This window comes from Pelodiscus sinensis, chromosome 3 (assembly GCF_052426305.1).
Source record: "Pelodiscus sinensis isolate ZL-2025 chromosome 3, ASM5242630v1, whole genome shotgun sequence".
In the NCBI taxonomy this organism is placed as follows: domain Eukaryota; kingdom Metazoa; phylum Chordata; order Testudines; family Trionychidae; genus Pelodiscus; species Pelodiscus sinensis.
The window spans coordinates 70,623,332-70,647,932 of record NC_143054.1 but is presented as its reverse complement, the minus strand read 5'-3'; the positions used below and the strand labels follow the sequence as shown (position 1 = coordinate 70,647,932).

The window sequence follows — 24,601 nt, the reverse complement described above, 5'->3', positions numbered from 1 at the left end:
GTTACATGGATCCGACTTACATCAGATCCCGACTTACAAACGGGGTGAGGCAACCCCGCACTAGCTGCTTCCCCCCAGCAGAACAGGGAGACGCGAAGCTAGCGCCCGCCCACCCCCCCTCCCAGCAGACCAGGGAGACGTGGAGCGGCTTTTCTCAGCAGACACCTCAGCTTGAGAATAAAGGACTGAGGGAAGTGAGGTGTGGGAGAATAAAACTGAGCTCGGGAGAAATGTTTGGCTAGAGTTTCCCCTACAATATGTACCAGTTCCGACTTACATACAAATTCAACTTAAGAACAAACCTACAGTCCCTATCTTGTACGTAACCCCGGGACTGCCTGTAATCTGTATTACTGTGGCAATACATTATTGCCATTCCTGGCCTTTAAGTCAGTCATCTTCCACTCAGGAAAGTCAATTTAAGATCATTGTTATGGTGCCATGGGTTTCCTATTAAGCAAACTCCCTTTCATTAGGTTGCAGTGGCTCATCTCAAATTAACATTAAACACCAATCATCACTTTGTCAATGCCAGAAGCTACACACTGTCAATATCTGATTTTTAGGCAGTAGCTTCAGTAACACATTCTGAAAGAAAAGTAGAGAAGATAAGTGGTAAGAAAAAAATCCTGTTTTTAAATGACTGGGAATTATCTGGGGTCAAATCCTGTTCACTTTACTCATGCAAGAATCCACTGATCCAATATCTTTAGGCATATGCATTTTAACAGCATTTGTCCCCCTGGTTTAAAGCATAAATTTCAGTAAGAGTATGTGTGCCTACACCAATTGAATACAACTCTCTCATGTTCTTCACTGCCACTAATCTTCTCCTTAACCATTTCTGTACATCTCAGCTACTTGACAGACTCACAAATGGGCTCTCAGTATTTTATTTTCTTCCTACACTCAAATTCAACTTAGAAGACAAATTCAAACCTAACGTGCAATCTTCCTGACTTCTGGGGTCATTTCCACTTACATTAGTTCTGATCTTGACAAGTTATTCTTTGTATGGCTGAGGTGCACTTATGCAAAACTGTAGGGAATCTTTCACAGATTGATTCAAGTCCTCACTAGCCTAAGGTTACTGAAGGTCCCTGAAACCTTCTAATCGCCAAGTTGCTGATTTCAAGTTTGTGACTTCAAAGCTTGCTCTACTGGTTTCAGTGATTATCCAATCCTCCAATTACCTCAAGTCTGTGGTATCCCCAACTTTATGGCAGGACAGCACCTTATCTGGCATTTGGTATGAACTGATATGTTAGGCCAGTGTTTCCCAATTGGTGCTCCAGGGAACCCTGGGGTTCCGCGAAGTAAATCGAGGGGTTCCGCGAGGAGCCGGCACTCTCCCACCCCCTCTGAAAGAGAGAGAGAGCTGGCTAGCCAGCAGAGGCATGGGCAGCGAGTTGTATGGGCTCATGGTGCCCATGCTCCACCAATATTTGGAGCTGGAGCAGGCCCCGGCCCCCCTGCGTGTCCTCCCACCCAGGCCCCAGAGTGTCTCTCCCTCGGCCCCATCCCCATCCCGTCCCTGCCATGCGCAACCTTCATTGAGCTTCCCCTTGCTGGCTGCTGCTGCCCTGCGTGGTGTGCTCAAACTGGTGGGCGGGGAGATGCCCCGTAACATCACAGCCCAGGATTTTAAAACTGCTGGATGCTGTGTTGCGCCGCACGGCTGAGTTGTGGGTTCCAAGTCTGGGGACGGAGTGCAGACTCCAGCCCCGCAAAGTGGAAGGCAGAAGGTAGGGGAAGGGCTTGGAGAGGAAGGGGCTTGTGCAGAGGGGGAAGAGAGAGGGAAAAAGAGGGGAAGGCACCAAAGGGACAGGGTAGAAGAGAGACAAATGCCAGGGGGCCAAGTGCAGATAATGAGGAAAAAGGCAGGAGGGGAGGTGTCAGTGGCAGGGGGACAGGGTGATGCTGGGAGGGGAGAGGGTAAGGGCATTGGGGGCTAGAGGGAGGAGGAGGAGGTGCTAGGAGAAGGCTTGAAAGAAGGGGTGGGAATGAGGAAGGCCGGGATGGAGCAAGTCATGTGTGAGGGCACAGGGGCATGAGGGTGGTGAGGGGGTGGGCATCAGGGAAAAAGAGGGCAAAGGAGGTAGGGGCAGTGAGGGAAGGGGCAGGGAATTAGCGCTGGCTCAGCATGTCTGCATGGTTTGGGGGAAGGTGCAGGGAAATTGAGCTCAGCTGGGTTGCAGAGTGGGGAGGTCCAGGGAGCTGGGCTGGGCTGGGCTGTGGGGTAGGGGTGCATGTGTGGAGCTCACAGCTCAGTTTGGCTGCAGGAGGAGGGAGGTGCTAGGAACCGGGGCTAGACTCAAGAGGAGGGAGGGGCAGGGAATGGGTGTTTGGTTCAGCAATTTTGTGGGGCCTTGAGGGAGGTGCAGGGAAACGGGGCTCAGCTGTGCTGTGGGGGAGGCATGCAGGGAACCAGTGCAGGGCTCAGCTGGGCTGAGGTGGATGGGGGAGGGCATACGTAACAGACGGGAAGCTCAGCTGGGCTGTGAGGGGCTGCAGGGAACTGGTGCTACACTCCCTTGGATTGTGGGGGACGGTTTTGGGGGAGGTGCAGGGAATCAGCAGGGGTGGGCAGCTCAGTTGGAGTTGCAGGGGATAGAGGTGCAAAGAAGCCTAGTTGGGGACAGGGGGGTGGAACCAGGAGCCCTGAAATGACCTCCCCTGGTCCAAAAATCCTTCATCTGAGACCAGTCAGGTCCAGAGGGTGCCAGATCAGGGAGGTCTAACTCCTACTCAAGTCCCCTCCTTGCACCCTCCCTCGTAGCCAGACACCCTACCCCCAATCTGCTTCTGTTCCCTCCTCCTGGCCAGACACTCTACATCCAGCCTGCTTCTGCACCCTACCTCCCACCCAGACATAGCCCCCTTCCACCCACCACCTCCCTCCCAGATCCTCCACCCCATCCCTATCCCGCTCCTTGGCAGCCCTGCCATCCACCCTGGCACCACCCTGTCCCTGGCCACAGCACCCTGCCATCCACGCTAGCACCCAGCAGCGCCCTGTTCCTTGTCCCAGCACCCTGCCAGTCACCCTAGTGCCCAGCAGGACCATGTCCCTGACCCCAGCACCTTGCCCCAGCACCCCACCACCTGAGCAAGCATCCTTCCACCCAGCAGCACCCTCTCCCCAGCCCCAGCACCCACTTTCACTCTGTCTCCTGCCCCCACCAGCACATTTGGAACCACATTAGTGAGGCTTGGGGTTTTTTGGAGGGTTGTTGGGGTTTTTTTTTTGCATCTCACTTGTGTGGCCCCAACTGACTTTTCTATGGGTCACTGACCCTTGACTCAAAACAGGTTCCTCACCCCTCTCAAATAAAGACAATGCTAAAACCTTTTGAGTTTGACATATTTTATTTAAAAATGAAGCCTGGCCAACAAGCCCCCAACTGGGACCAAACCCCTATCTCACTGCAGCATTATAACACTCCTGCCCCACCTGAACCCAAATCTGAGCCTATCATACACTGGAACCCCATCATGAGCCTCTTACATCCCCACATCCTCAGTCTTCTGCCACAACACTCCTGCACCATCCACACATCACAAATCTGTGTCCTGAGCCCATCATACTCACAACCTTCTTGCCCTGAGTCCCTCACATATCCAGCCCAAACTCCTGCATCATCACATCCACAAGCCCATGGCTTGCACAATACCCTAACCTTCCATCTGAGCCCAACACTCCCGAGCCTGGAGCCCCCTCCCTGAGCCAACATCCCCTTTTCCTGCATCCAAATTCCCTCCTAGAGCTTGTACTTCTTACCCCTTCCCACACCCAAACCCCTCATTCCCACCCCACTCCTCCTGTCTCAACCTAGTGAGACTGTATAAGGGCTGGGTATAGCAAGTGATGGAGAGGAGGGGAACAGAGAGGATGAGGCCTAAAGGAAGGGGTGGGGAGTCTTGGGGGTGGAATGTGATTTTCGTGCCTTTTTTTTTTTTTTGCTTGACAAACCTAGGGGTTTCTTGAAATTCTGAAAAGAGTTCCTCGGCCAAATAAAATTGGGAATCACTGTGTTAGGCTAACAAAAAAATCAAGTATAGTCCACAAAGTTTTAAATACATAACTTCATTATTTATATATCACGTTTCTTCAACAAACACTCTAAACTGAAGGTTTTTAAGTTCTGCTGTATTTGAGGTATACACACCCTAAGAAAGAAATTTTGAAAACAGATTTGAAAACTGTTTCTTCCACATCAGTGCTTCTCAACCAGGGATGCAGGTATGCAGAGGTCTTCTGGAGGCATTCATCAACTCATCTAGATATTTGCCTAGTTTTACAACAGACTAAATAAAAAGTACTAGTGAAGTCAGTCTGGAGCCACATGCACCTCGCCCTAAAGCAGGAGGGGCTAGCCAGCAGTTGGCAGAGGGGCTAGCAGGCCAGCACTGGCAGTAGCAGACCATGCTGCATCTCTCCACCCCAGCATTCACTGGCAGTGGCAGCAGGGAAGGCGCAGCAAGGCAACTCTGGCCATGCTACTTCCTTCTGAGGAGTACTGAGACGGTCTTGCCCAGCCACTGGAGCAATGCAGCCGGAGAGCAGTGCCATGTGAGTGGGAGCTACCTTGCAACACCTTCCCCACCACTGCTGATGGCGAGTTTGGGGATGTGGACACACAGGTGGACTAGCAGGGTTGTGGAGCTGTGCCAGCAGCAGGAGGCTGCACCGCACCTCCTGCACTCATCGACAGCAGCAAGGAAGGCGCAGCAAGGCAACTCCAGCTCATGCAGAGCTGCTCTCCATCCATGCCTCTTCCTTCCAGGGAGTGCTGAGGTGCTCCACCCCTCCCCTGTAGCAGCACAGCTGGAGAGCAGCACCACATGAGCTGAAACCGCCTTGCTACACCTTCCTTGCTGCTGCTACTGGTAAGTAAAGGGAGAGGGTCAAACTTGGACTCCTGTTGCTGGTGCCAGCTACACAGCCCACCTAGTCCTTCGGGTCCCTCAACTGGGGCAGAAAGGGGTTGTCCCTGCCCTTGAGCTGGGGCACCATGTGGCTGATACCCCCCCCCCCTATCCTTCCCGTCACAAGTCACCTCTGAAATCAGTACAAACTAAAATTTCATACAGTGACTTGTTTACACTGCTCTATACATACTATTCGCTGAAATTTAAATATAGTACTTATAGTCCAATTATATTATTTTATAATGATATAACAATGAGAAAATAAGCCATTTTTCATTAATAGTATGTGGTGACACGGTTGTATTTTTATGTCTAATTACGTATGTATGAGAGTATTTTTAAGTGAGGTGAAACTTAGGGTTACACAAGACATACCAGACTCCTGAACAGGATACAGTAGTCTGGAATAGGGATGTTAAATATTGGTTAATTGATAGTCAAATAACCTCATGAATTCTTATTGGTTAGTGGACTATTCTATAGTCCCTGGGGGGCGGAGCTAGCAGCAGCGCAAGGTGCCAGGCGGGAGCTAGTCTGCGAGGGGAGCCAGTTTAAAAACCAGCTCCTCTTGCAGACCAGCTACTTGTTGCTCTGTGCTGCTGCAGGGTGGCAGCAGCCCTTTTCTGCAGGAGGGCAGGGTCTGAGCTCCCAGACCCGGCACAAACAGGAACTGAGCCGGGCTTGCCTGCCTGCCTGGCTCCTAAAACACTTTAAATGCAGAGCCATAGCAGGGGTAAGTCCTGCACCCAGCATGAGCCAGAACTGAGCCGTGCTGCTGGCCAGCTTGCTAAAAAATTTACTGGTTGCAGGGGGGAGGGAATTGCGTGTAGTCTATAGCATTAACCTATAAGCTTTTGCTTATCAATTAATTGACCCTACTATTACATCCCTAGTCTGGAAAGGTTGAGAGCCCTGCCCCCAAAGCTAAAACTCCCAAAGAGAGTATTTTACCAAACTTCCCTGTCAAGGAAACAATCAACCAATCTTTTTGATGATAGTACGTAAGATAAATCTCAGCCCAAATTATATTTTCATTAGTATTACAAATATCTGAGAAAAAATGATTTATACTGAAAAGAATCTTCTCAAACATAACTAATATTTACCACTGCTACTTTAAAGTGAGTATTTCTGATGTCACACAGTTACTCACAGTAATAATACAGTACTTGCTATATTACATCTGCAAAGTGCTTTTCAAATATTGTCAAATTGTTTAACATCTGAGAAACAGAAAATAGACATAAGAAGTTTCTCTGGAACTTCTTCAATGCCAAATAAGAACTTTCATTATTTATAAATTTGGAAAAACAAAAAGGTCTACTATTCAACAGCATGCTGAATTTTAAATTATTTGTCATGTTCAGCCATCTTCAATATCCCATCACTGGATTCCTTTAAAGTTTCATCTAAATAAGAAAAACTCTTACAAAATTTGCCTAAGAAATAATATTTGAACATACCCAGCAGGCCCTGATCATGTAAGCTTCCCAATGTGGGCTGATCCCCAGACTTTGCAAATGCAAGTAATTCACCCATACAGCATAGCTACTAGGATAGGGTCTCCAGTGTCCAATCCTGATCCCTTTTATTTCAAGGGGAGATTTGCCACTCACATTCATGGGAACAGGACTAGACATTATTCAGTTCAGAAAGCAGCTTAATTTGCAAGTTATTCCCACACATACTCACAAGCACACCCAGTACTAAAGCAAATGCACAATTATTGTATTCTAATATTTTGGCAATTTACATCTTTAAACCAAAATGTACTGGAGCTCAACAATACTAGTATTTTTCCGCCAGATATGTAAGAACATTCTTTAAACATAGCCACCCATACCCATTTTTTAAAGTGGGATTTCAGTCTGAATGGTGTGGGGGAGGGGGTTCAAAATTGGCAGCATAGAGATCCAGATTTTATTGTTTCTCAACTGTTTTATACAAAATATGTTCCATGTATATGGGGTGCAGATAGGGGTTTGGTTGGTAGCTTTAGCTGCCATCCCTTCAAATTCAGCCAGGAACTTGGAAGCTCACCTGTGTACTTTCTGACTCATCAATCCATACTAATAAAGACTCCACAGGCTGATAAACTCTGCCTTCAGTTACACCTGTGCAATTCCATAATGATTAGATTTTTTAAATTAATGCACCTGAACAACCCCATATTTTCAATAGTGCTGCCCAGGTTTAACCAGCAGTAGGGTTGTTATCAGTGTAACCGAGGACCACATTTAGTCCAGCAACTGGAAGTAAGGCACCAATCCTGCAAATATTCCCCCTGTATTTAAGCATGAATTGTTCAATTGAAGTTATGAGACTGGAGATTTTAATCTACCATCATTCCTCCAACATGCATTAGCTAAAACAGAATTCAGATCCCTCTTTTTTTAAGCTGGTGGGCTAAAGCCTATTGTTCTCACAAAATTTAGATACCAATCTAAATACAAACAAGAACAGCTATGTCGTGTAAGAAGATGCCATTTTACAGGCACTTTGCAGAGCAGAGCCACAAGGGCTGTTTTTCTTTTGTTTTAGAAACAAAGTTGTCCAAAGCCTAATGCATCGCAACTGAGCCCAGAGCAACTTTTTTTAAAGTACGCACGTTCTAAATCCCTCAGGCAAATAAAGGGAGGGAGATTAAAATAGAAATATTGACTTCACTATCAATAGTCATTAGAGCAAAGAGAAGCCACCGAACGCATGAAACGTCCTGTTCCATGTGATTTCAGGACACACTCCTGGCCAGGAGCAGTCCCGAAGTTGGAGCTAAAGTGCGGGAGACATTCAGCAGTGCAGCCCCCAGCATCACTAATCATGCGGTCTACAGGCTGCCCCCTCGCCCTGTGGATCTCACACGTACGCCGCGCGACTCTGAGTGGTGCAGGCTTGCACTGCAGCCCACACCATCCCCGCGCGGAGCCACCCCAAGCACCAGAGTCGCTGTTTCAGCGTCTCCCTGGCAACCTTCCCCCCCAGACCCCTCGCGGGCCGGGCGGGGTGCAGGCTGGAGGAAGTAAGGGGCGGGTGACGGAGGAGCGCGGGGCCAGAGCCGCCCTCGCAGGCTGTTCCCCGGCGCTGCAAGCTGCGGTGCCCCCCGCCCGCGCCGCCCCCACTGCCCAGCCACGCCGGATTAGGTAACAGCAGCCGCCGGCGCGCGACGGGCTCGCTCACCTCCCGGGAGACGCGAGGCGGCTGCGGCTCTGCACCAGGCGCGACCGCGCGTCTCTCTCCGTGCGGCGGGGAGCCGGGGGAAGCGAAGCGGCCGGGCTGCCAGCACCGCGGGTCTGAAGGGGCTGGCTGGGCAGGAGGAGCTTCTCCTCTGCCTCCTCCCCGCAGGCGGCGGCAGCCCGGGCCCCTTCCCTCCAGTGCGCAGCGGCAGCACAGGCCGGCGAGCGCGGCGCGCACCTGCAGGAGGAGGAGCTCGGCAAGGGCATTGGGAGGGCTGGCGCCCCGCGTGCTCCTGCGCCCAGCTGCTGAGCAGCGTCGGCCCTTGCCCTCTCCCACGCGCACCCTCCCTTCCCTCCTCTCCTTAGCCTGGCCCTTTGAGGGCAGCCAGCGGCTCAGAGAGCTGCCTTGCTCTGGGGCGGAGGGGTAGCTTGTGGGTCTGTAACAGCAGGAGTCCTGTGGCACCTGAACTGCTACCAGGCTTATGTAGGCATCAGCTTGAGTGGACAAAAACCCACTTTGGCAGATGCATCATTAGTTGGGATTGGTCCTGCTTTGGGCAGGGGGCTGGACTTGATGATCTCCTGAGGTCTCTTCCAGTTCTATGATTCTAGGATCATTTTTTATGCCATGTCCAGTGGTGCTGCAAATTAAGGTGAAAGTCACCAGATACCTCTGACAAAGTGGGGGTTTGCCAGCAAACGCTTATGCCCAAATAAATCTGTTAGCCTTTAAAGGGCCACAGGACTCCTTGGTGTTCTTACTTTTTATGTGGCCTTGGCAGAGAGGAAGGTCTGGCCAGTGGTTCACAGGCTTCCTGGGCTAGTCCTGTAGGCTGTGTTTTCTCCCCACTACTGTTAGGGTGTAATTGCACCATGGGTGGGCACAGGCAGCCTCCTGCTAGCTTTAAACTAACTAGCTCACGTGGCAAAAGTAGTAAAGATGTGGCCACACAAGCTTTGGCATAGGCTAGAAATGCATAGCAGCAGTCCATAGAATGCTTGTCTGAGTGGCCAGTGTGCATAACACCCCTACCCCATGTCTCCACTACTGTTGTTTAGGGATGTAAAAATGCAGTTTCAAATGTAACCGTGTAAACTAAAAATCATAGCGGTTGCACACGCTCTGGGCTCCCCAGGAGCAGAACTACCAAGGGCTGCTGCCAGCCCCACTCCAGGGAGCCAGCGTGTAACCTGTGGGTCCCGTGGGGCTGGAGGAGCCCCCTTTACTGAGGAAAAGGCGGGGAGCTGCTCCAGCCCCTACCAGTTAACCGGTTAACCTTTCATATTCTTACTGTTGTTACCTAGCTAGATTAAAGTGAGTGTGGGTATGCTTATCCTCATTACAATAACACCTTAATTTGTAGCACCACTTTGAATCCAAGTTCCCATCTGTAAAAGGGGGATAACTCCCTACCTTGCAGGAGTGTTTTGATGATAAAGGCATTACAATTTGTTGATAAGATGTTTTTATTACGGCTGTAGAAATACCTAAATCGATTATTTCCAAACCTGTTAAAGGGAATGATAAGTTTGCCTAGCACTTTAGTATTATAGCTAAAACACAATCCCTACTCCAAGTGCTTACAATCTAAACAACACAGAGACTGACAAAACACACAATTTGAAGTCAGGAACGTTGTGTGGATTATTAATGAATGGGGAAGGTGTACATTGAAAAGAAGGATCATCCACGTGAGATGTGACCTAAAGTGATCCTAAAGGAGAGAACAAATGCATGATGGATCTAACATCAGCCATGTTCAGACTCTACACTGGGGTGTTGTTTAGAGGCCTGACCGGACTGACAGTGCTAAAAAAAATCCACGTATTGATTGTTAGGACATGTTCCCTAAAAGCCAGTCATAGATAAGCATTTATTTGAAGAGTGAAATTGTGCTGTGGTTATTGGAAACTGGAAGCTAGACAACTAGCAACCCTCTGTGTTCACAGAGAGAAGGAATAGATCTATTTATTTCCCACTTCCCCTCAATAACAATAATGAATTTCTAGTTATGTCATTTATGAAGTGCATGCTTTTGCTAAAGAGATGGACAAATTATCCTTGCAGATACACCTGGCACATATGCCACAAACAGAGACATTTTTAAAAGTCTGACTGGAATCGGAGACTGGATTTTATGCAGTTTATTTCTAGCTGCAACAGAAGGCAGCACGGCCAGCTCCCAAAACAAGTTCCTTCTTCAGCCTTAGGGTAGTGGTTGGGTGAATTCAAAACTGAGGTTATTTTCACACATGGACACAGGTATGTATTTCACTTATTTTAAAAACATGAAGGAACACTAATTTCTAAATCTCAGTTCTGCACTTGCTTAGCTATGAGGCCCCTGGGACATTGAGAGGCACCAGTTAAAAATATTACAAACCATTTGATAAAGTGGGTAGATTTTGTTGCTACTTATAATGTAGATTGAGTATCTGGGACTCAGAATTTCTGCAAGAAATAAAATATTATTTTAGATACACAAGACTGGGAATCACCAGACCTGGGCTCTGCTGAAGACTTACTGTAGCTAGTTGCATCAACCAAAATGTTCAGATTATGTAGCTGGTTCAAAACCCATTGAAGTTAACAGGAATCTTTCTGTTGCTTTAGATCTGGTCTTAAATAAAGTTTGTAGGGCAGATTTTTCTGTAGATAGGGGTTGCCTCAATTGAAGTATTGTGACCAGTTCTGGGCACCATATTTCAAGAAAGATGTGGAGAAATTAGAGAAGGTCCAGAGAAGAGCAACAAAAATGATTAAAGGTATAGAAAACATGACACATGAGAGAAGACTGAAAGAACTGGGCTTGTTTAGTTTAGAAAAGAGAAGACTGGGAGGGTACTTGATAGCGATTTTCAAGTATCTAAAAGGGTGTTATAAGGAGGAGGGAGAAAAATTGTTCTCCTTGGCCACTGAGAATAGGACAAGAAGCAATGGGTTTACATTTCAGCAAGGGAGGTTTAGGTTGGACATCAGGAAAAACTTCCTTCCTATCAGGGTGGTTAAACACTGGAATAAATTGCTTAGGGAGGTTGTGGAATCTCCATCACTGGAGATATTTAAGAGCAGGTTAGACAGACACTAGTCAGGGATGATCTAGACAGTGCTTGGTCCTGCTGTGAAGGCAGGGGACTGGACTCAATGACCTCTCGAGGTTCCTTCCAATACTAGTGTTCTGTGATGCAGTTCAGCGGCTGTAAATTGACCCCAGGTTCTTGTAGAGATGGAGGGTCTAATCCTGTGTTTGCATGTTGCTTGGTATATGAGTCTTTTTAAGACGTCTTCTAATAAACATAATTTCCTGTCACACCTCTCTCAGGGTATGTTTACACTACAGAGTTTTGTCAGAAAAATGGCCATTTTTCTGCTAAAACCTGTATTACGTCCACACTTCAATCGCATTCTTCTGAAAGTAAATCGAAAGAACAGACGTATTTTTCTGGCATTGGTATTTTTCTGTGAGGAAGAAGCCTTTTTCTGAAACAGCTCTTTCAGAAAAAGGCATGTGTGGACAAGGAGGGGGTTGTTGTTTTCAAAAGAAGAGGCCTCCAGGAAATAACACAGGTGCCCTGGTGGACGTGCCATCCAAAGTAATCAGGACTCTATAGTTCCTTTCTCCTGGCCCCTTTTAAAGCTGCAGGAACCCTGGACAAGCAGGCGGCCTGAGAGCACAGCTCACCATGTTGCTCTCCCTGCCACAGGCTTGCCATTCATGGCACAGCCTGAAGCCCCCCGTGACCCCTCTGGACCTCGCAGGGAGCAGCCCCAGGGGACCCAGAACCCACCTAGGGGGACCAAGAGTTGCACACCTTCCTGATCCAGAATGGAAATCCTGTCCCTCCTTGAGTTGTGGGGCAAGGAGGACACCTTCCAGGATCTCCACTCCAAGCGGTGCAATGCCGACATCTGTGAGCGCATGGCCGAGTCCCTGGCAGAACATGGACACCCACCCCGGACCTTGGAACAAGTCCAGAGTAAGGTCAGGGAGCTCTGCCAGGGATATGCCCAGACCAGAGAGCGCAACTCGCGGTTAGTGGCAGGACCCCACCTGCCCCTATTACCAGGAGCAACACCAGATCTTGGGGAGTGGGGAAACATCTTCCCCGCCTATCATGGTGGACTCTGGCCTCCAGACCCCTGTCGTCGCCTAGCTGAAGGTCACAGCACAGAAGCACCAGGGCCAGCTGGAGGAGGAGGAGACGGAGACAGTGATCCTGTCCCTAGAGCCGGTGCCTGTAAGCCAGGACGTCTCCCAGGTCCTGTCAGATGCTGGGGAGGGATCTTCAGGTGAGTGGTCTGAGTTTGTCACACTTACAGGGTGGGGGAGGCTGGTGCACAGGGGGTGGGGTGCAAGTGTCACTCAGGCTGCGCGGGCTGGACATCGTGCTGCGGTCCACACAAGTGAACCACACCCCGACCTGATGGGCCTGTCAGATGGCAGCTGTCCTCAGCTGCTGGAAAGCTCACCCCTCATGGCTGGCATCTGCCCCCCCAACCTGGAAGGAAGGCCTCCCCCTTCCTCTCCACAATGTTGTGGAGGACACAACATGCCATGACCACCTCAGGGACATTTTGCTCCCCCACGTACAGGCAGGTCAGGAGGCACCTTAATCACACCTTGAGGCGGCCGAAGGCACACTCGATCAGGAACCAGGTGTCCGGTACAGGGTTTAATTAGCCATGGCATAAGGGGGTGGGGCCGCATCCCCCACTATGCACAGTGGCATCTGCACGTCTCCAACTGCAAAGTCATGGCGGGGAAAAATGTGCCCACCTCCAGCTTCCCATAGAGGCTGGAATTTCTGAAGATGTAGTCATCATGTGCCCTGCACCCGCCACCCAACAAAAATGTCTGTGAACTATCCCTGGTGGTCGACCAGGGCCTGCAGTACCAAGGAAGAGTTGCCCTTCCTATTAATATACTGGGTCCCTCAATGTTCTGGTGCTCGGATCAGTATGTGGTTCCCCATCTATGACCCTAGCGCAGTTCAGGAACTCCTGGGCAGCAAATCTGGCCACAATCAGGTCCAGGTCTCTTGGGCGGATGACCCTCTATAGCAGGATGGAGTTGATGGCCCTCACCAACTGCAGAAGGAAACAAACAAACACAAAAAACAGAATGAGAGAAGTAGTGCCTGAGCCCTTGGGAGGTAGCCACCCCCTCTCCTCCTCCCCTCCCCCCAACACTCCAGGAGCCACCCCCTCTGAGGCCGCCCCTCCAGCAGCAGGGCTGTGTGAGGGCAGGAAGGCACCACCCCCCAGGGACAGGGCTTCCCCCCACCCCCACTCCACCCTCCATAGCACCCAACCCCCCATTTCCTAGGGTCCCCCTTTCTAGGATCCCCCCTCCCTCTTGCAGGTACTGCAGCCCTAGAGTGCCTTACCTCCATGAGGAGGGCCCCAACGGTGGACTTCCCCATGCCAAACTGGTTGCCACCAACTGTTAGCTGTCTGGGGTGGTGAGCTTCTAGAGAGCAATTGCGACCCACTTCTGCAGAGGGATGGCAGGCCGCAAGTGGGTGTCGTGTCTCTGGAAGGCAGGAGTAAGTCAGGCACAAGCTCCAAGAAGGTGGCCTTCCACATGCGGAAGTTTTGGAGCCACTGCTAGTCATCCCTCTGCTCCATGACCAGCCGGTGCCACCAGTCCAAACTGGTGTAGAGCCTCCAGAAACGCCTCTCCACTGTGGGGTACAGCTACAGAATGTGGCCCCCACACCCAGGGAGAGGGCCCCAGAATGAGACCAGGGTTGAGCTCAGTCAGGACCAGGACGGCAGCTGGCACAAAATACTGCAAAAACTGGGGCCATCACATGCCCAGGAGCAGCTCCAGCTCCATGGCACCAAGAGAAAAGCAGTGGTGTCCAAAAAAGCAGAGCAACCACAGCAGGCACTGTGAGAGCTTTGCTGTCCCTCGAAGATGTAGGCAACCACGAAGCAGAACCAGAACCAGAGAAATGACTGTCTGGAGGGTCCCTTTAAGTGCGTGTCCCAGCACTCGGAAGCAACTAGTGATCTAATGCCCTGCCTGGTTCCTGGTAGCCTTTTATGTGAGAGCGCATCCACTTTTTCGATGCACTTTTGTGTGTGGATGCTGTCTTTTGGAAGAAGTTTTTCAGGAAGATCTCTTCTGGAAAAAGGTTTTTCCAAAAGAAGCCTGCAGTCTAGACATAGCCTCAATTACATCCTCTTAATAAGGGAAAGTTATACTAAATGTGAAGGCCTGTCTAGTTCATCTTTAGCATACCTTTTTATGTAAAAGGAAGTGTTATAACAAGGGAAGAGGCATATGTATTCCTCTTTTTTGAGCTCAGAGGGCTACAACAACTACTTAAAAGCCATTCTATAGATAGGGGTTGCAAAGAATTGCAGAAATCCAGAAGATCTGTAGACAGCTCTGGTTCCAGTAGATCTAAAGGAGTAATATAAAGGTAATAACCATGTTTCAAGGACCAAATCCTCATTTGGGATTGCTTTATATGCTTTTTCAACATGGCAGCTAATTGTATAATTATTATTTCCCTGGTAACAGCACCGTAACACAGACACAAAAGACCGAAGAGTCTTGGGGGATATGTTCATGCAATATTTTTATAATAAAGTACCCAATGCATAATTTAATTAATGCCAAAGTACATTACTTGCTGCTCCATTGAATTTCTTTCATAATCTCCAGAACAACCACCACTACCTCCTGCCAATTTTTTTTTTTTTTTTTTTTTTTTACTGGATACACTAGAAGCCAACAATTATTTTTTTGTATAGCTATCTTTATATAGATTTTAGAAATTTGTGCATATGTCTGTCTGCAAGTTCGTTTGTTTAAGAACTCCTCCTAAACAAATTTGGTAGGCAGCTTCCTCTTCTCCTAACTTGAAGGAAGGTCAGGGTTGGTTGTTCCAGGATAATTGGAAATGTCAGGGAAGGGAAGGTTTTCCACAACTTGGAAAGGAAGGGGCTGTTCGGAAGGACACAATACTGAGAGTGGCCACTGGGGGCAGTGAGTGCAGGGGAGAGCTATCCCGCAGAGTGTCTGCTGGGAGCAATCGCACCCAAGAGAATGGACAGCAGGCCTGGGGCTCCCCCATGTTTCTTGTCACCAGACAAGGGTGTTGTCAGTCAGTGTTTCGGGGTTGTCTTGGTGCATTCCTGACAGGTCCTCTACTCCATCGGTGGTGATAGACTCTTGGCTGCATGCATGCATGTGTGTGCTCCCTTCATCTAAAGCAGGGGTCTCCAAACTACGGCCCGCGGGCCGGATGCGGCCCGCGAGGCCCTCTCATCAGGCCCGTGGAGACCTTTTTGTCTACGGAAAAAAAATTACGGAAATTTACGTGTATCCTGCCAAGATCAGCCGTCGCTTACGTGGACGTTATGTTTTTACCGAATTAAAATAGAGGCACGCAGTAGTGCGTTATGTTTTCCAACCGATCATTACATTGCAAAACCTTATTCGCTGCTTACTTTTTCTACTTCCGTTCACAGTCAATGAGATGATATAACGCCATCTAGTGGCGGAGTTTTTAAATGGTTTGCTGCTGGTTCAAGACTTGATTATTTTGATCACAGTTTGCCAGTTGCGGTTGACTGTTGCGATGAGGAGGTGTTGGTGTCAATTAGCGTCTGATTTCGAAACATGTTGCACTCTATTTTATTTAGTGATAATTTCCTTCGCGTAACAAATCTAAAGCCAGAAATGTCTGCTATTTTGGCATCCAGAAAACAATTTCACCATTCACACTAATACAGGTGTTCATGTGAAGTCTATCAATGTGTTATTAAATAATAACTGAATAAAATAATATTAAATAAATAATTAAAAACAACATCCATGTTTTGATTGTTTTTTATTTGGACCTCAAGTGTGTAGTCGGCCCCCGAACTGCTGTTTGATAGTTAATGCGGCCCTCGGGCTGAAAAGTTTGGAGACCCCTGATCTAAAGCATTAAACCCTGTGCACTGGGGCCAACTCAGTAGATCTCTGACAGTCCCTGGAAACAACAGATTCAGGCAAGAATGAAACCATTTGAGCAGGTTTATTGCCAAATGCCATGCATTAACAGTTGTTAGCAGAAAGTCTCAATGCTAAGCCACTGTGCATTCTGTAAGCACTGATAACGCCCCCACCTACAAAAGTGCATGAAGCACCTCCCCAGCCAGGGTCGGTTGGTGCTCATCTTTTGCGGTGCCCTTTTATAGACATGTGCAACAACTTAAATAATTTCTTTATGTACCAGGTTGCCACCCTCTGTTGCCTAGTTATTACTCCTGACCTTATGGAAGGGGAGCTTTCTTACTATCCATGCTGTCAACTTTGACCCAGTCCTGAACCTAGGTTGGTATGTACATTAGTTTTTGGGGAGTCGTTGGTACCAAGACATTTCTTATTAAGATGTTCCACTATTCCTCTCTAGCTTCCAGTCTGTACCCAGTGCCTCCCTATGTCCTTCCATGCTCTCCCTAGCTTACATAATCACACAATTATCAATAGGGCCACTTTCTTGGCTGCCATGTTACTGAACCAAAGTCTTCCTCACTAGATTTCAGGCCTGTTGATGTTTTTATGTTACAGGCCTTTATTCAGGCCTGCAGACTCCATTTTACAACCCTCAACTTACTACATAGGGTAAGTAGCTCCCTGCCTTAAACACTTGCTCCCTCTGGCCCTTGGCCACAGTACCAGAGAGAGGGAGAAAAATGACCCTGGCAATCACAGGGAGGTGCTGGGAGAAGGCGGGAGGGAAAAAAAGACTCCAGGAGCCAGGGAGATTGCGGGGAGAGAAGAAGCCCATGCTGGATGGGATCCCCCTGAATCCCTACTCACCCCCCAACCCTCCCAATCTCTCCTGCACTGCCCCTCTCCATTCCCAAGGTCCTGCCCTGACTCCTGCATCTCCCACACTGCCAGCTACTTGTCCTGCAAGACCTGGCAATGTCAGATAAGTCTTTTAGTAGTATATAAAGGGAGACAACCATAAAGAATAATTCAGCAGTTCATTGGGGAGGACTATAACAAAATGTTTTGGAATAGATGTACAACAAATCTCATTGAGGTGAACAATAACAAGTCCCATAAATATTTTATTAATCTATTTAAATATCAATCTTACTTAATCAATACTACCTTTTTGTGGTAGTAAAGCAAAGTGGGAATAAGACTCCTTTTCATTGTGATTACAAGACAGATAAAAGACTAAATATCATTACAGTGAAGAACATAAGAACTACCATACTGAATCAGACCAGTGGCCCCTCAAGCCCAGTACCTTATCTCTGACAGTGATCAGCACCAGCTGCTCAAGAGAAAGAATCAAGAACCCATGTAATAGACATTTATGACATAATGATCTATTAGGTCATTCCTCCTAATCCCCTTTGGTTTATGCCCCAAAGGATGAAAATGTATATCCCTTCCAAAACTCTTGATGCTTTTCAAAGATAAATCCAAAAGACTTTCCCTGACCCCAAAAGCTTAAAATCTAAGTATCCCTCATATCAACCAACCTTTCCCTTACCCAGGCCTTATTGATGTAAGTAAAAACTTTTGCATTAACTTGTGTGAAAGTGGAATTAATATTTAACTGATTATTATGAATAATAGGCAAAGGAAGAAATACAAGAACTGATCTGTATCATAGTGATAGAAATGTAGCCGTGTTAGTCTGGGGTAGTTGAAGCAAAATGCAGGACAATGTAGCACTTTAAAGACTAACAAGATGGTTTATTAGATGATGAGCTTTCGTGGGCCAGACCCACTTCCTCAGATCAAATAGTGGAAGAAAGTAGTCACAACCATATATACCAAAGGATACAATTTAAAAAAATGAACAAATATGAAAAGGACAAATCACATTGCAGAACAGAAGGAGGATGCGGGGGGGTGGGAAGGGGGAGGAAGGAAGGTAAGTGTCTGTGAATTGCTGATATTAAAGGTAGGGAGAGTGGGATGTTTGTGAGTTAATGGTATTACAGGTGATAATTGGGGAAACTGTCTTGATAATGGGTGAGAAAGTTCAAAGACTTGTTAAGTCCCTGGTGGTAAGTGTCGAATTTTAACATGAATGACAGTTCAGAGGATTCCCTTTCAAGTGCAGATGTAAAAGGTCTTTGTAGCAGAATGCAGGTGGCTAAGTCATTTAGAGAGTGTCCTTTCTGGTTAAAGTGGCAAGAAACTGTTTTCTCTTTGTGATCTTGTCTAATATCTGTTTTGTGGGCATTAATCCTTTGGCGAAGTGTCTGAGATGTTTGTCCAATGTACATAGCAGACGGACACTTTCGGCACATGATAGCGTAGATTATATTTCTGGATGCGCAGGAATATGTGTTCTTGATCTTATAACTCACTTGGTTAGGTCCAATAATGGTATCAGCAGAATGAATATGTGGACAAAGCTGGCAACGGGGTTTGTTGCAAGGGAACCCACAATTATTTCCGGTTTGAGAACAACTTATACCTCCAGATCAGCGGCACAGCCATGGGTACACGCATGGCCCCACAGTATGCTAACATCTTTATGGCTGACCTAGAACAACGTTTCCTCAACTCCCGTCCCCTTTCACCCCTCCTCTACCTACGGTACATCGATGACATCTTTATGATCTGGACACATGGCCAAGAAACACTGGAGATATTCCACAGAGATTTCAACAACCTACACCCCACCATCAACCTCAGCCTGGACCATTCTACACGAGAGATCCACTTCCTGGACACCACCGTACAAATCAACAATGGAAAATTAGACACCACTCTCTACAGAAAACCCACTGACTCATACAGTTACCTACATGCATCCAGCTCCCATCCAGAACACACCACACGATCCATCGTCTATAGCCAAGCCCTTCGATACAACCGCATCTGCTCTAACCCCACTGACAGAGACCAGAAGCTTCAGGATCTCTACCAAGCATTTATAAATCTCAACTACCCACCCAGAGAAACAAAAAAGCAAATTGAAAGAGCCAGACGAATACCTAGAAACCATCTACTTCAAGACAGACCCAAGAAAACCAACAATAGAACACCACTTGTCATCACCTACAACCCCCAACTTAAACCTGTCCAACACATTATCAAGAAACTACAGCCTATATTGGAACAGGATACCATACTCAAAGAGGCTCTGGGAGACAGACCCATAGTCTCCTATAGACAACCACCTAACCTCAAGATGATTCTTACCAACCACCACAGGACATACCACACTAATACCAACCCTGGTACCTTCCCTTGCAACAAACCCCGTTGCCAGCTTTGTCCACATATTCATTCTGCTGATACCATTATTGGACCTAACCAAGTGAGTTATAAGATCAAGAACACATATTCCTGCGCATCCAGAAATATAATCTACGCTATCATGTGCCGAAAGTGTCCGTCTGCTATGTACATTGGACAAACATCTCAGACACTTCGCCAAAGGATTAATGCCCACAAAACAGATATTAGACAAGATCACAAAGAGAAAACAGTTTCTTGCCACTTTAACCAGAAAGGACACTCTCTAAATGACTTAGCCACCTGCATTCTGCTACAAAGACCTTTTACATCTGCACTTGAAAGGGAATCCTCTGAACTGTCATTCATGTTAAAATTCGACACTTACCACCAGGGACTTAACAAGTCTTTGAACTTTCTCACCCATTATCAAGACAGTTTCCCCAATTATCACCTGTAATACCATTAACTCACAAACATCCCACTCTCCCTACCTTTAATATCAGCAATTCACAGACACTTACCTTCCTTCCTCCCCCTTCCCACCCCCCCGCATCCTCCTTCTGTTCTGCAATGTGATTTGTCCTTTTCATATTTGTTCATTTTTTTAAATTGTATCCTTTGGTATATATGGTTGTGACTACTTTCTTCCACTATTTGATCTGAGGAAGTGGGTCTGGCCCACGAAAGCTCATCATCTAATAAACCATCTTGTTAGTCTTTAAAGTGCTACATTGTCCTGCATTTTGCTTGATCTGTATCAGTAAGTCAGTGATTAGGTTCAGAATACTGAACTGTGGGAATCGTTTTGGAAGAATTATTTCTGTTTTCCCTTTATGTGAACATTAGGTTCATTCTCTATCAGGAAGATGTTGGTATCAAACTATAGCAACAACAATAACATGAGAATGGCCATACTGGGTAAAGTCAGTAACTCATCTCTAGCTCACTATCCTATCTTCTGACAGTAGCCAGTACTAAACACTTCATAGTGAATGAACAGAGCAGGGCAATTATCAAGTGACCCATCCATGGTCATCCACTCCCAGCTTCTAAAAAAGTTAAAGGTTTAGGGACACCCTGATCAGGGGTTGCATCCTGACCCTCTTGGCTAATAGCCATTTATGGATCTCTCCTCCTTGAACTTACTATTTGTTGGAACCCAGTTATACTGTTGGCCTTCACAGCTTCCCCTGCCAACAAGTTCTACAGTTTGACTGTGAGTTGTGTGAAGAAGTATTTCCTTATGTTAGTTTTAAACCTGCTGCCTGTTCATTTTGGGTGTCTCTAGACTACAGGGTTGTTTTTTTTAAAGTGGCCTTTTTTCTAAAAAACTTCCCCTGCATCTAGACTACTGCCGTGTTCTTTCAAAAGTAAATCAAAAGAATGCAGCACTTTTTTCGACCACGGAAAACCTCATTTTACAAGGAAGAATGCCTTTCTTCACAAGTGCTTTTTTGAAAAAAGGCGCTATGTAATGCAAACTGTGCTTTTTTGAAAGAGAGCATCCAGATTGCCTGGGTGCTGTCTTTCAAAAAAGCGTCTTGCTTTTTCGAAAGTACTGGTTGTAGTCTAGATGCTCTTTTTCGAAAGAGGCTTTTTTCGAAAGTATCTTTCAAAAAAGCCTCTTTCGAAAGAGGCCTGCAGTCTAGACATAGACTTTCTGTGACCCCTCCCCCCCCAATTCTTGTGTTATGTGAAGGGGTAAAAAACATTTCCCTACTCACTTTCTCCATACAAGTCCATGAATTATAAAACTTGAGCGTATCCTCCTTCCCCTCAGTCATCTCATTTCTAAGATGAACAGTCAAAGGCTTTTGATGTCGACCGCCGAGCACCCAGACTACCGCACTGAGCTGACAAACAGCTGATCAGCACAGTGAGGCAGCCATTTTGATGTACATGAAGTGGCGATTATTTAAATCGCCACTTCATTTTGCTATGTCTACAAAGCTCATCTACATGGCTCCATCGACGGAGCCATGTAGTGTAGACATACCCTATAGTTCCTGTCTCCCAGCAGCTCTTAGAGCCGCAGACACCCGGGACAGGGCTTGTGGCAGGAAGCCAGCCCTGGGAGCTTCAACTCACTGCATGGCTGCCACGGCCCCACATCTGGGCACTATATCCAAGCCACAAGCCCCCCAAGAGCCCACTGTCCCTCCCAGGGAGCATTCTCAGGGCTCCCAGGAGCCTGCCAGGGGGAGGAAGTGGCGTGTGCTGTCTTGGTCTGGGATGGAGATCCTGTCCCTTCTGGAGGTATGGGGCAAGGAGGAGACCCTCCAGGATCTCCACTCCAGATGGCGCATTGCAAATATCTACACCCGGATGGCTGAGAGCCTGGCCATGAGCGGTCATCACCACACTCTGGAGCAGGTCCGGAGCAAGGCCAAAGCGCTCCAGTAAAGCTATGCCAGGGCCAGGAAGTGCAGCTCTTGCTCCAGGACAGGACCCCACTCCTGCACCTATTATAACGAACTGCACCGCATCCTGGGAGGCTCTGGTGGTGGACTCGGGGCTGGAGATGCCTGTCACCACCTGGCCAGGGGTCCCAGCCTTGGGGGAGAAAGATGAGGATCTTGAGGAGGAGGAAGACACGGCCAGCTCCATCACCTTGGAGGCAGTACTCAAAGGCCTGGATATCTCCCAGGCATCCTCCAAACCTGGGGAGGTGTCAGCAGGTGAGTGCTCTTAGTTTTTCATGCACACAGGGCAGGGGTGGCGGGTGCAGAGGGGATGGGGTGCAATTGTCGCTTGGCCTTCTCAGACTGGCCCTCGCACTGACGTCCATCCACGTGGATGCATGTACAGCGCCAGTCTGTGCCACACAGCCCCAGGAGGCAGTCCCAGAGCACCACCGGACTCCTGCTCACCAAGTCTGGGGAGACCAGACACACTTCTGACCCCCTGGAGGGGGATGTCTTCCCACCACAAGCCACCGCTGGAAGGAGGCTGGGGATAAGAGTACACACGGAGTGCCACACATGGGACACAGGCATGCCTGCACACTCAAGGCACCACCCGCTCCTAGGGACAGTGCTGTCTGGTGCAGGTGAGTGTGCGGCCCTGATGGAAATCCAGGCTGCTCGAGGACCCTCTCTCAGCCATGGGATCCCAGTGTAGCCAGACACTTCACTTGCCTGCTTGTCCGTGGGACGCGGGGGGGGGGGGAGGAGAGGGGCTTGGAATCATGGTCCCCTGGGCACCTCTGGCCCCTGTGAGGCAGAACCTGCTGTCCAGACACACATGGCCTTGCTCCTGGCCTGAGGACTGTTGCTCTCAGCTTGCTGATGACCATGTCTCCAGGGATGACTGAGCACCTCCCTTTATTCTCCCCATCCAGACCAGCCAAGACTGTGGGGCAATCACCACTAGCAGAGCCAGCCGCTTGACCCCAGGGGAGCTGCAGTTGTCGGAGGGTCCAGGAGAAGCTAATGAGGAAGTACATGTCTGTCTTCTGGGACATGCAGTAGATGTTGGCCCAGAAGGTCCGGGATGATGAACTTTGGTGGGCCCAGATGTGGACCGAGCTGCTGCAGCAGGGCTGCAACATATGCCACCATCCAGGAGATGATGGCCTACTTGGCTTTTGTCCCTGCTCCTGTCCCTGATCCCCCTTCCAGGGCCCTATAGCATGGAGCCGTAGCTGCCTCTGGACATGCGATGGCCCCACAGTGCCATGCTGCAGTTTCTGCAGCAGTTTTTGAAGGCTGTTTTCATGGTCCCGCATGAGCTCGACTCAGAGGTCATATTTGAGAACCTCTGTCTGTATGTGGGAACTAAGCCCTTGCAAGCACATCCCACGGTAAAGAGATGGTTCTGGAGGCTGGACACCAGTTCCAACTGGTGGAACCAGGTGGTGATGGAGCGGTGGAATGACTAGCAGTGGCTCATATCTTCCACATGAGGAAAGAGACATTCTTTTTGGCACTGCAAATGCTTTTCTGTCCCTTGGAGAGGTAGGAAAGCAAGCAGAAGAAGCTGAGAAACAGCTGTCCGGGGGGTCTCTTTAAGCATGCGACTCAGATAGCCTTAGGCAACAGCACCCGGAAGCAACTGCTGACCTAATGCCCTGGCTGAACTGGTTCCAGGTGGCCTTATATGCGAGACAGCATCCAATCAGTGTGGACGCTCTATTTCCAAATAGCACATCACTATTTTGTTGCGGTTTTGCGTGTGGACTCTCTTTTTCTAAATAAGCTTTTCTAGTAGATCTTTTCCGGAAAAGCTTATTCTGAAAGAAGCTTGCAGTCTAGACGTAGCCTGAGAGTTGAATAGTCTGACTTCAGATACTTGGGAAATATTGGGAGAGAGAAAATGGTCCAGGAGTAAGATACGTTTGAGAGGAACCTCAAATTACAACAAAGGGCATCTGTGCTTTTTTCACTTAATGGTTTTTCATTGCCATTTGGAAAAAATTGTGTGGTACCACCTAAAATCATAGTAGAGACACCAGCAGTTGTCTAGTTATTTTGTAGAATGTTTTCTCCAAATTGGGGAAAGCCCATCCATTCCCAGTGTTTCCCTCCAGCTTCTTTTCTACCAACTGTCTAGTGATAATCACACCATCTGTAGTCTCTTTTCTTTTTCTAAAACCAAATTAATCTTTCTTAAATGGGCTCTGTTATTCAGTGGATGTGACTATCATGTATCTCTCTAACTGCTCAGTGCACTGGGACAACTTAATTCCTAGGTACTTTGAATAGTCATGTATATAATTTTTGTTTGTTTTATGGACCTAGTACTATGGACATTCTCCATTCTTTTGTGATTTTCTTCTTTCCAAACTTCATACAGGATTTGCATAAATCAACCTAATTCCAGACCTTGATCATTTTCATTATGACTTTATCTGGATCTGCTGTTTTTCCAAGTTCATCTTCAGCAATGTAGGCTGAATATCTGCCTCTGTCAGAACATTAACATCCTTGATCATCAGTACACATGGTAACTGTTCAAATGCCACAGTCTCATTGTTTGTTTAATTATTTATTAAAATGTTTTTACCCCGCCTCTCTATTTAAAATATTCAAGGCGGCTTACAAAATTTTTAAAACACAATATAAATATATAAAATTAAAATACGAGACCCGAGAGGGACATAAAACCTCACAGTATGCTTTCCATCTTATGCCATGTCTGCTGACACAAGGAGTCTGCCCCTGCAGTCTTTGTGAATGACATGTTCACTTAGTCTTCCCTTTTTGTTCATCTGCCTGAAGACATATTTTCTTTTTGGCAAGTAGAGGCCAATTGATCCACTGTATAGTATAT

General features: G+C 47.8%; 1 protein-coding gene across 2 annotated transcripts in view; it reads right to left on the bottom strand.

Annotated features, from left to right (window-relative positions):
• KLHL32 (kelch like family member 32) overlaps positions 1 to 8,484 on the bottom strand; it is a 172,650-nt gene extending 164,166 nt beyond the window's left edge. The window contains exon 1 of one of the 2 annotated variants that reach the window (XM_089777196.1): positions 8,110 to 8,484. The gene's annotated coding sequence lies outside the window, so the exon portion shown is untranslated. The remainder of the gene's footprint in view (positions 1 to 8,109) is intronic. The other variant, XM_006118422.5, reaches the window with a different exon arrangement.
• Between the last annotated feature and the right edge of the window lie 16,117 nt (positions 8,485 to 24,601).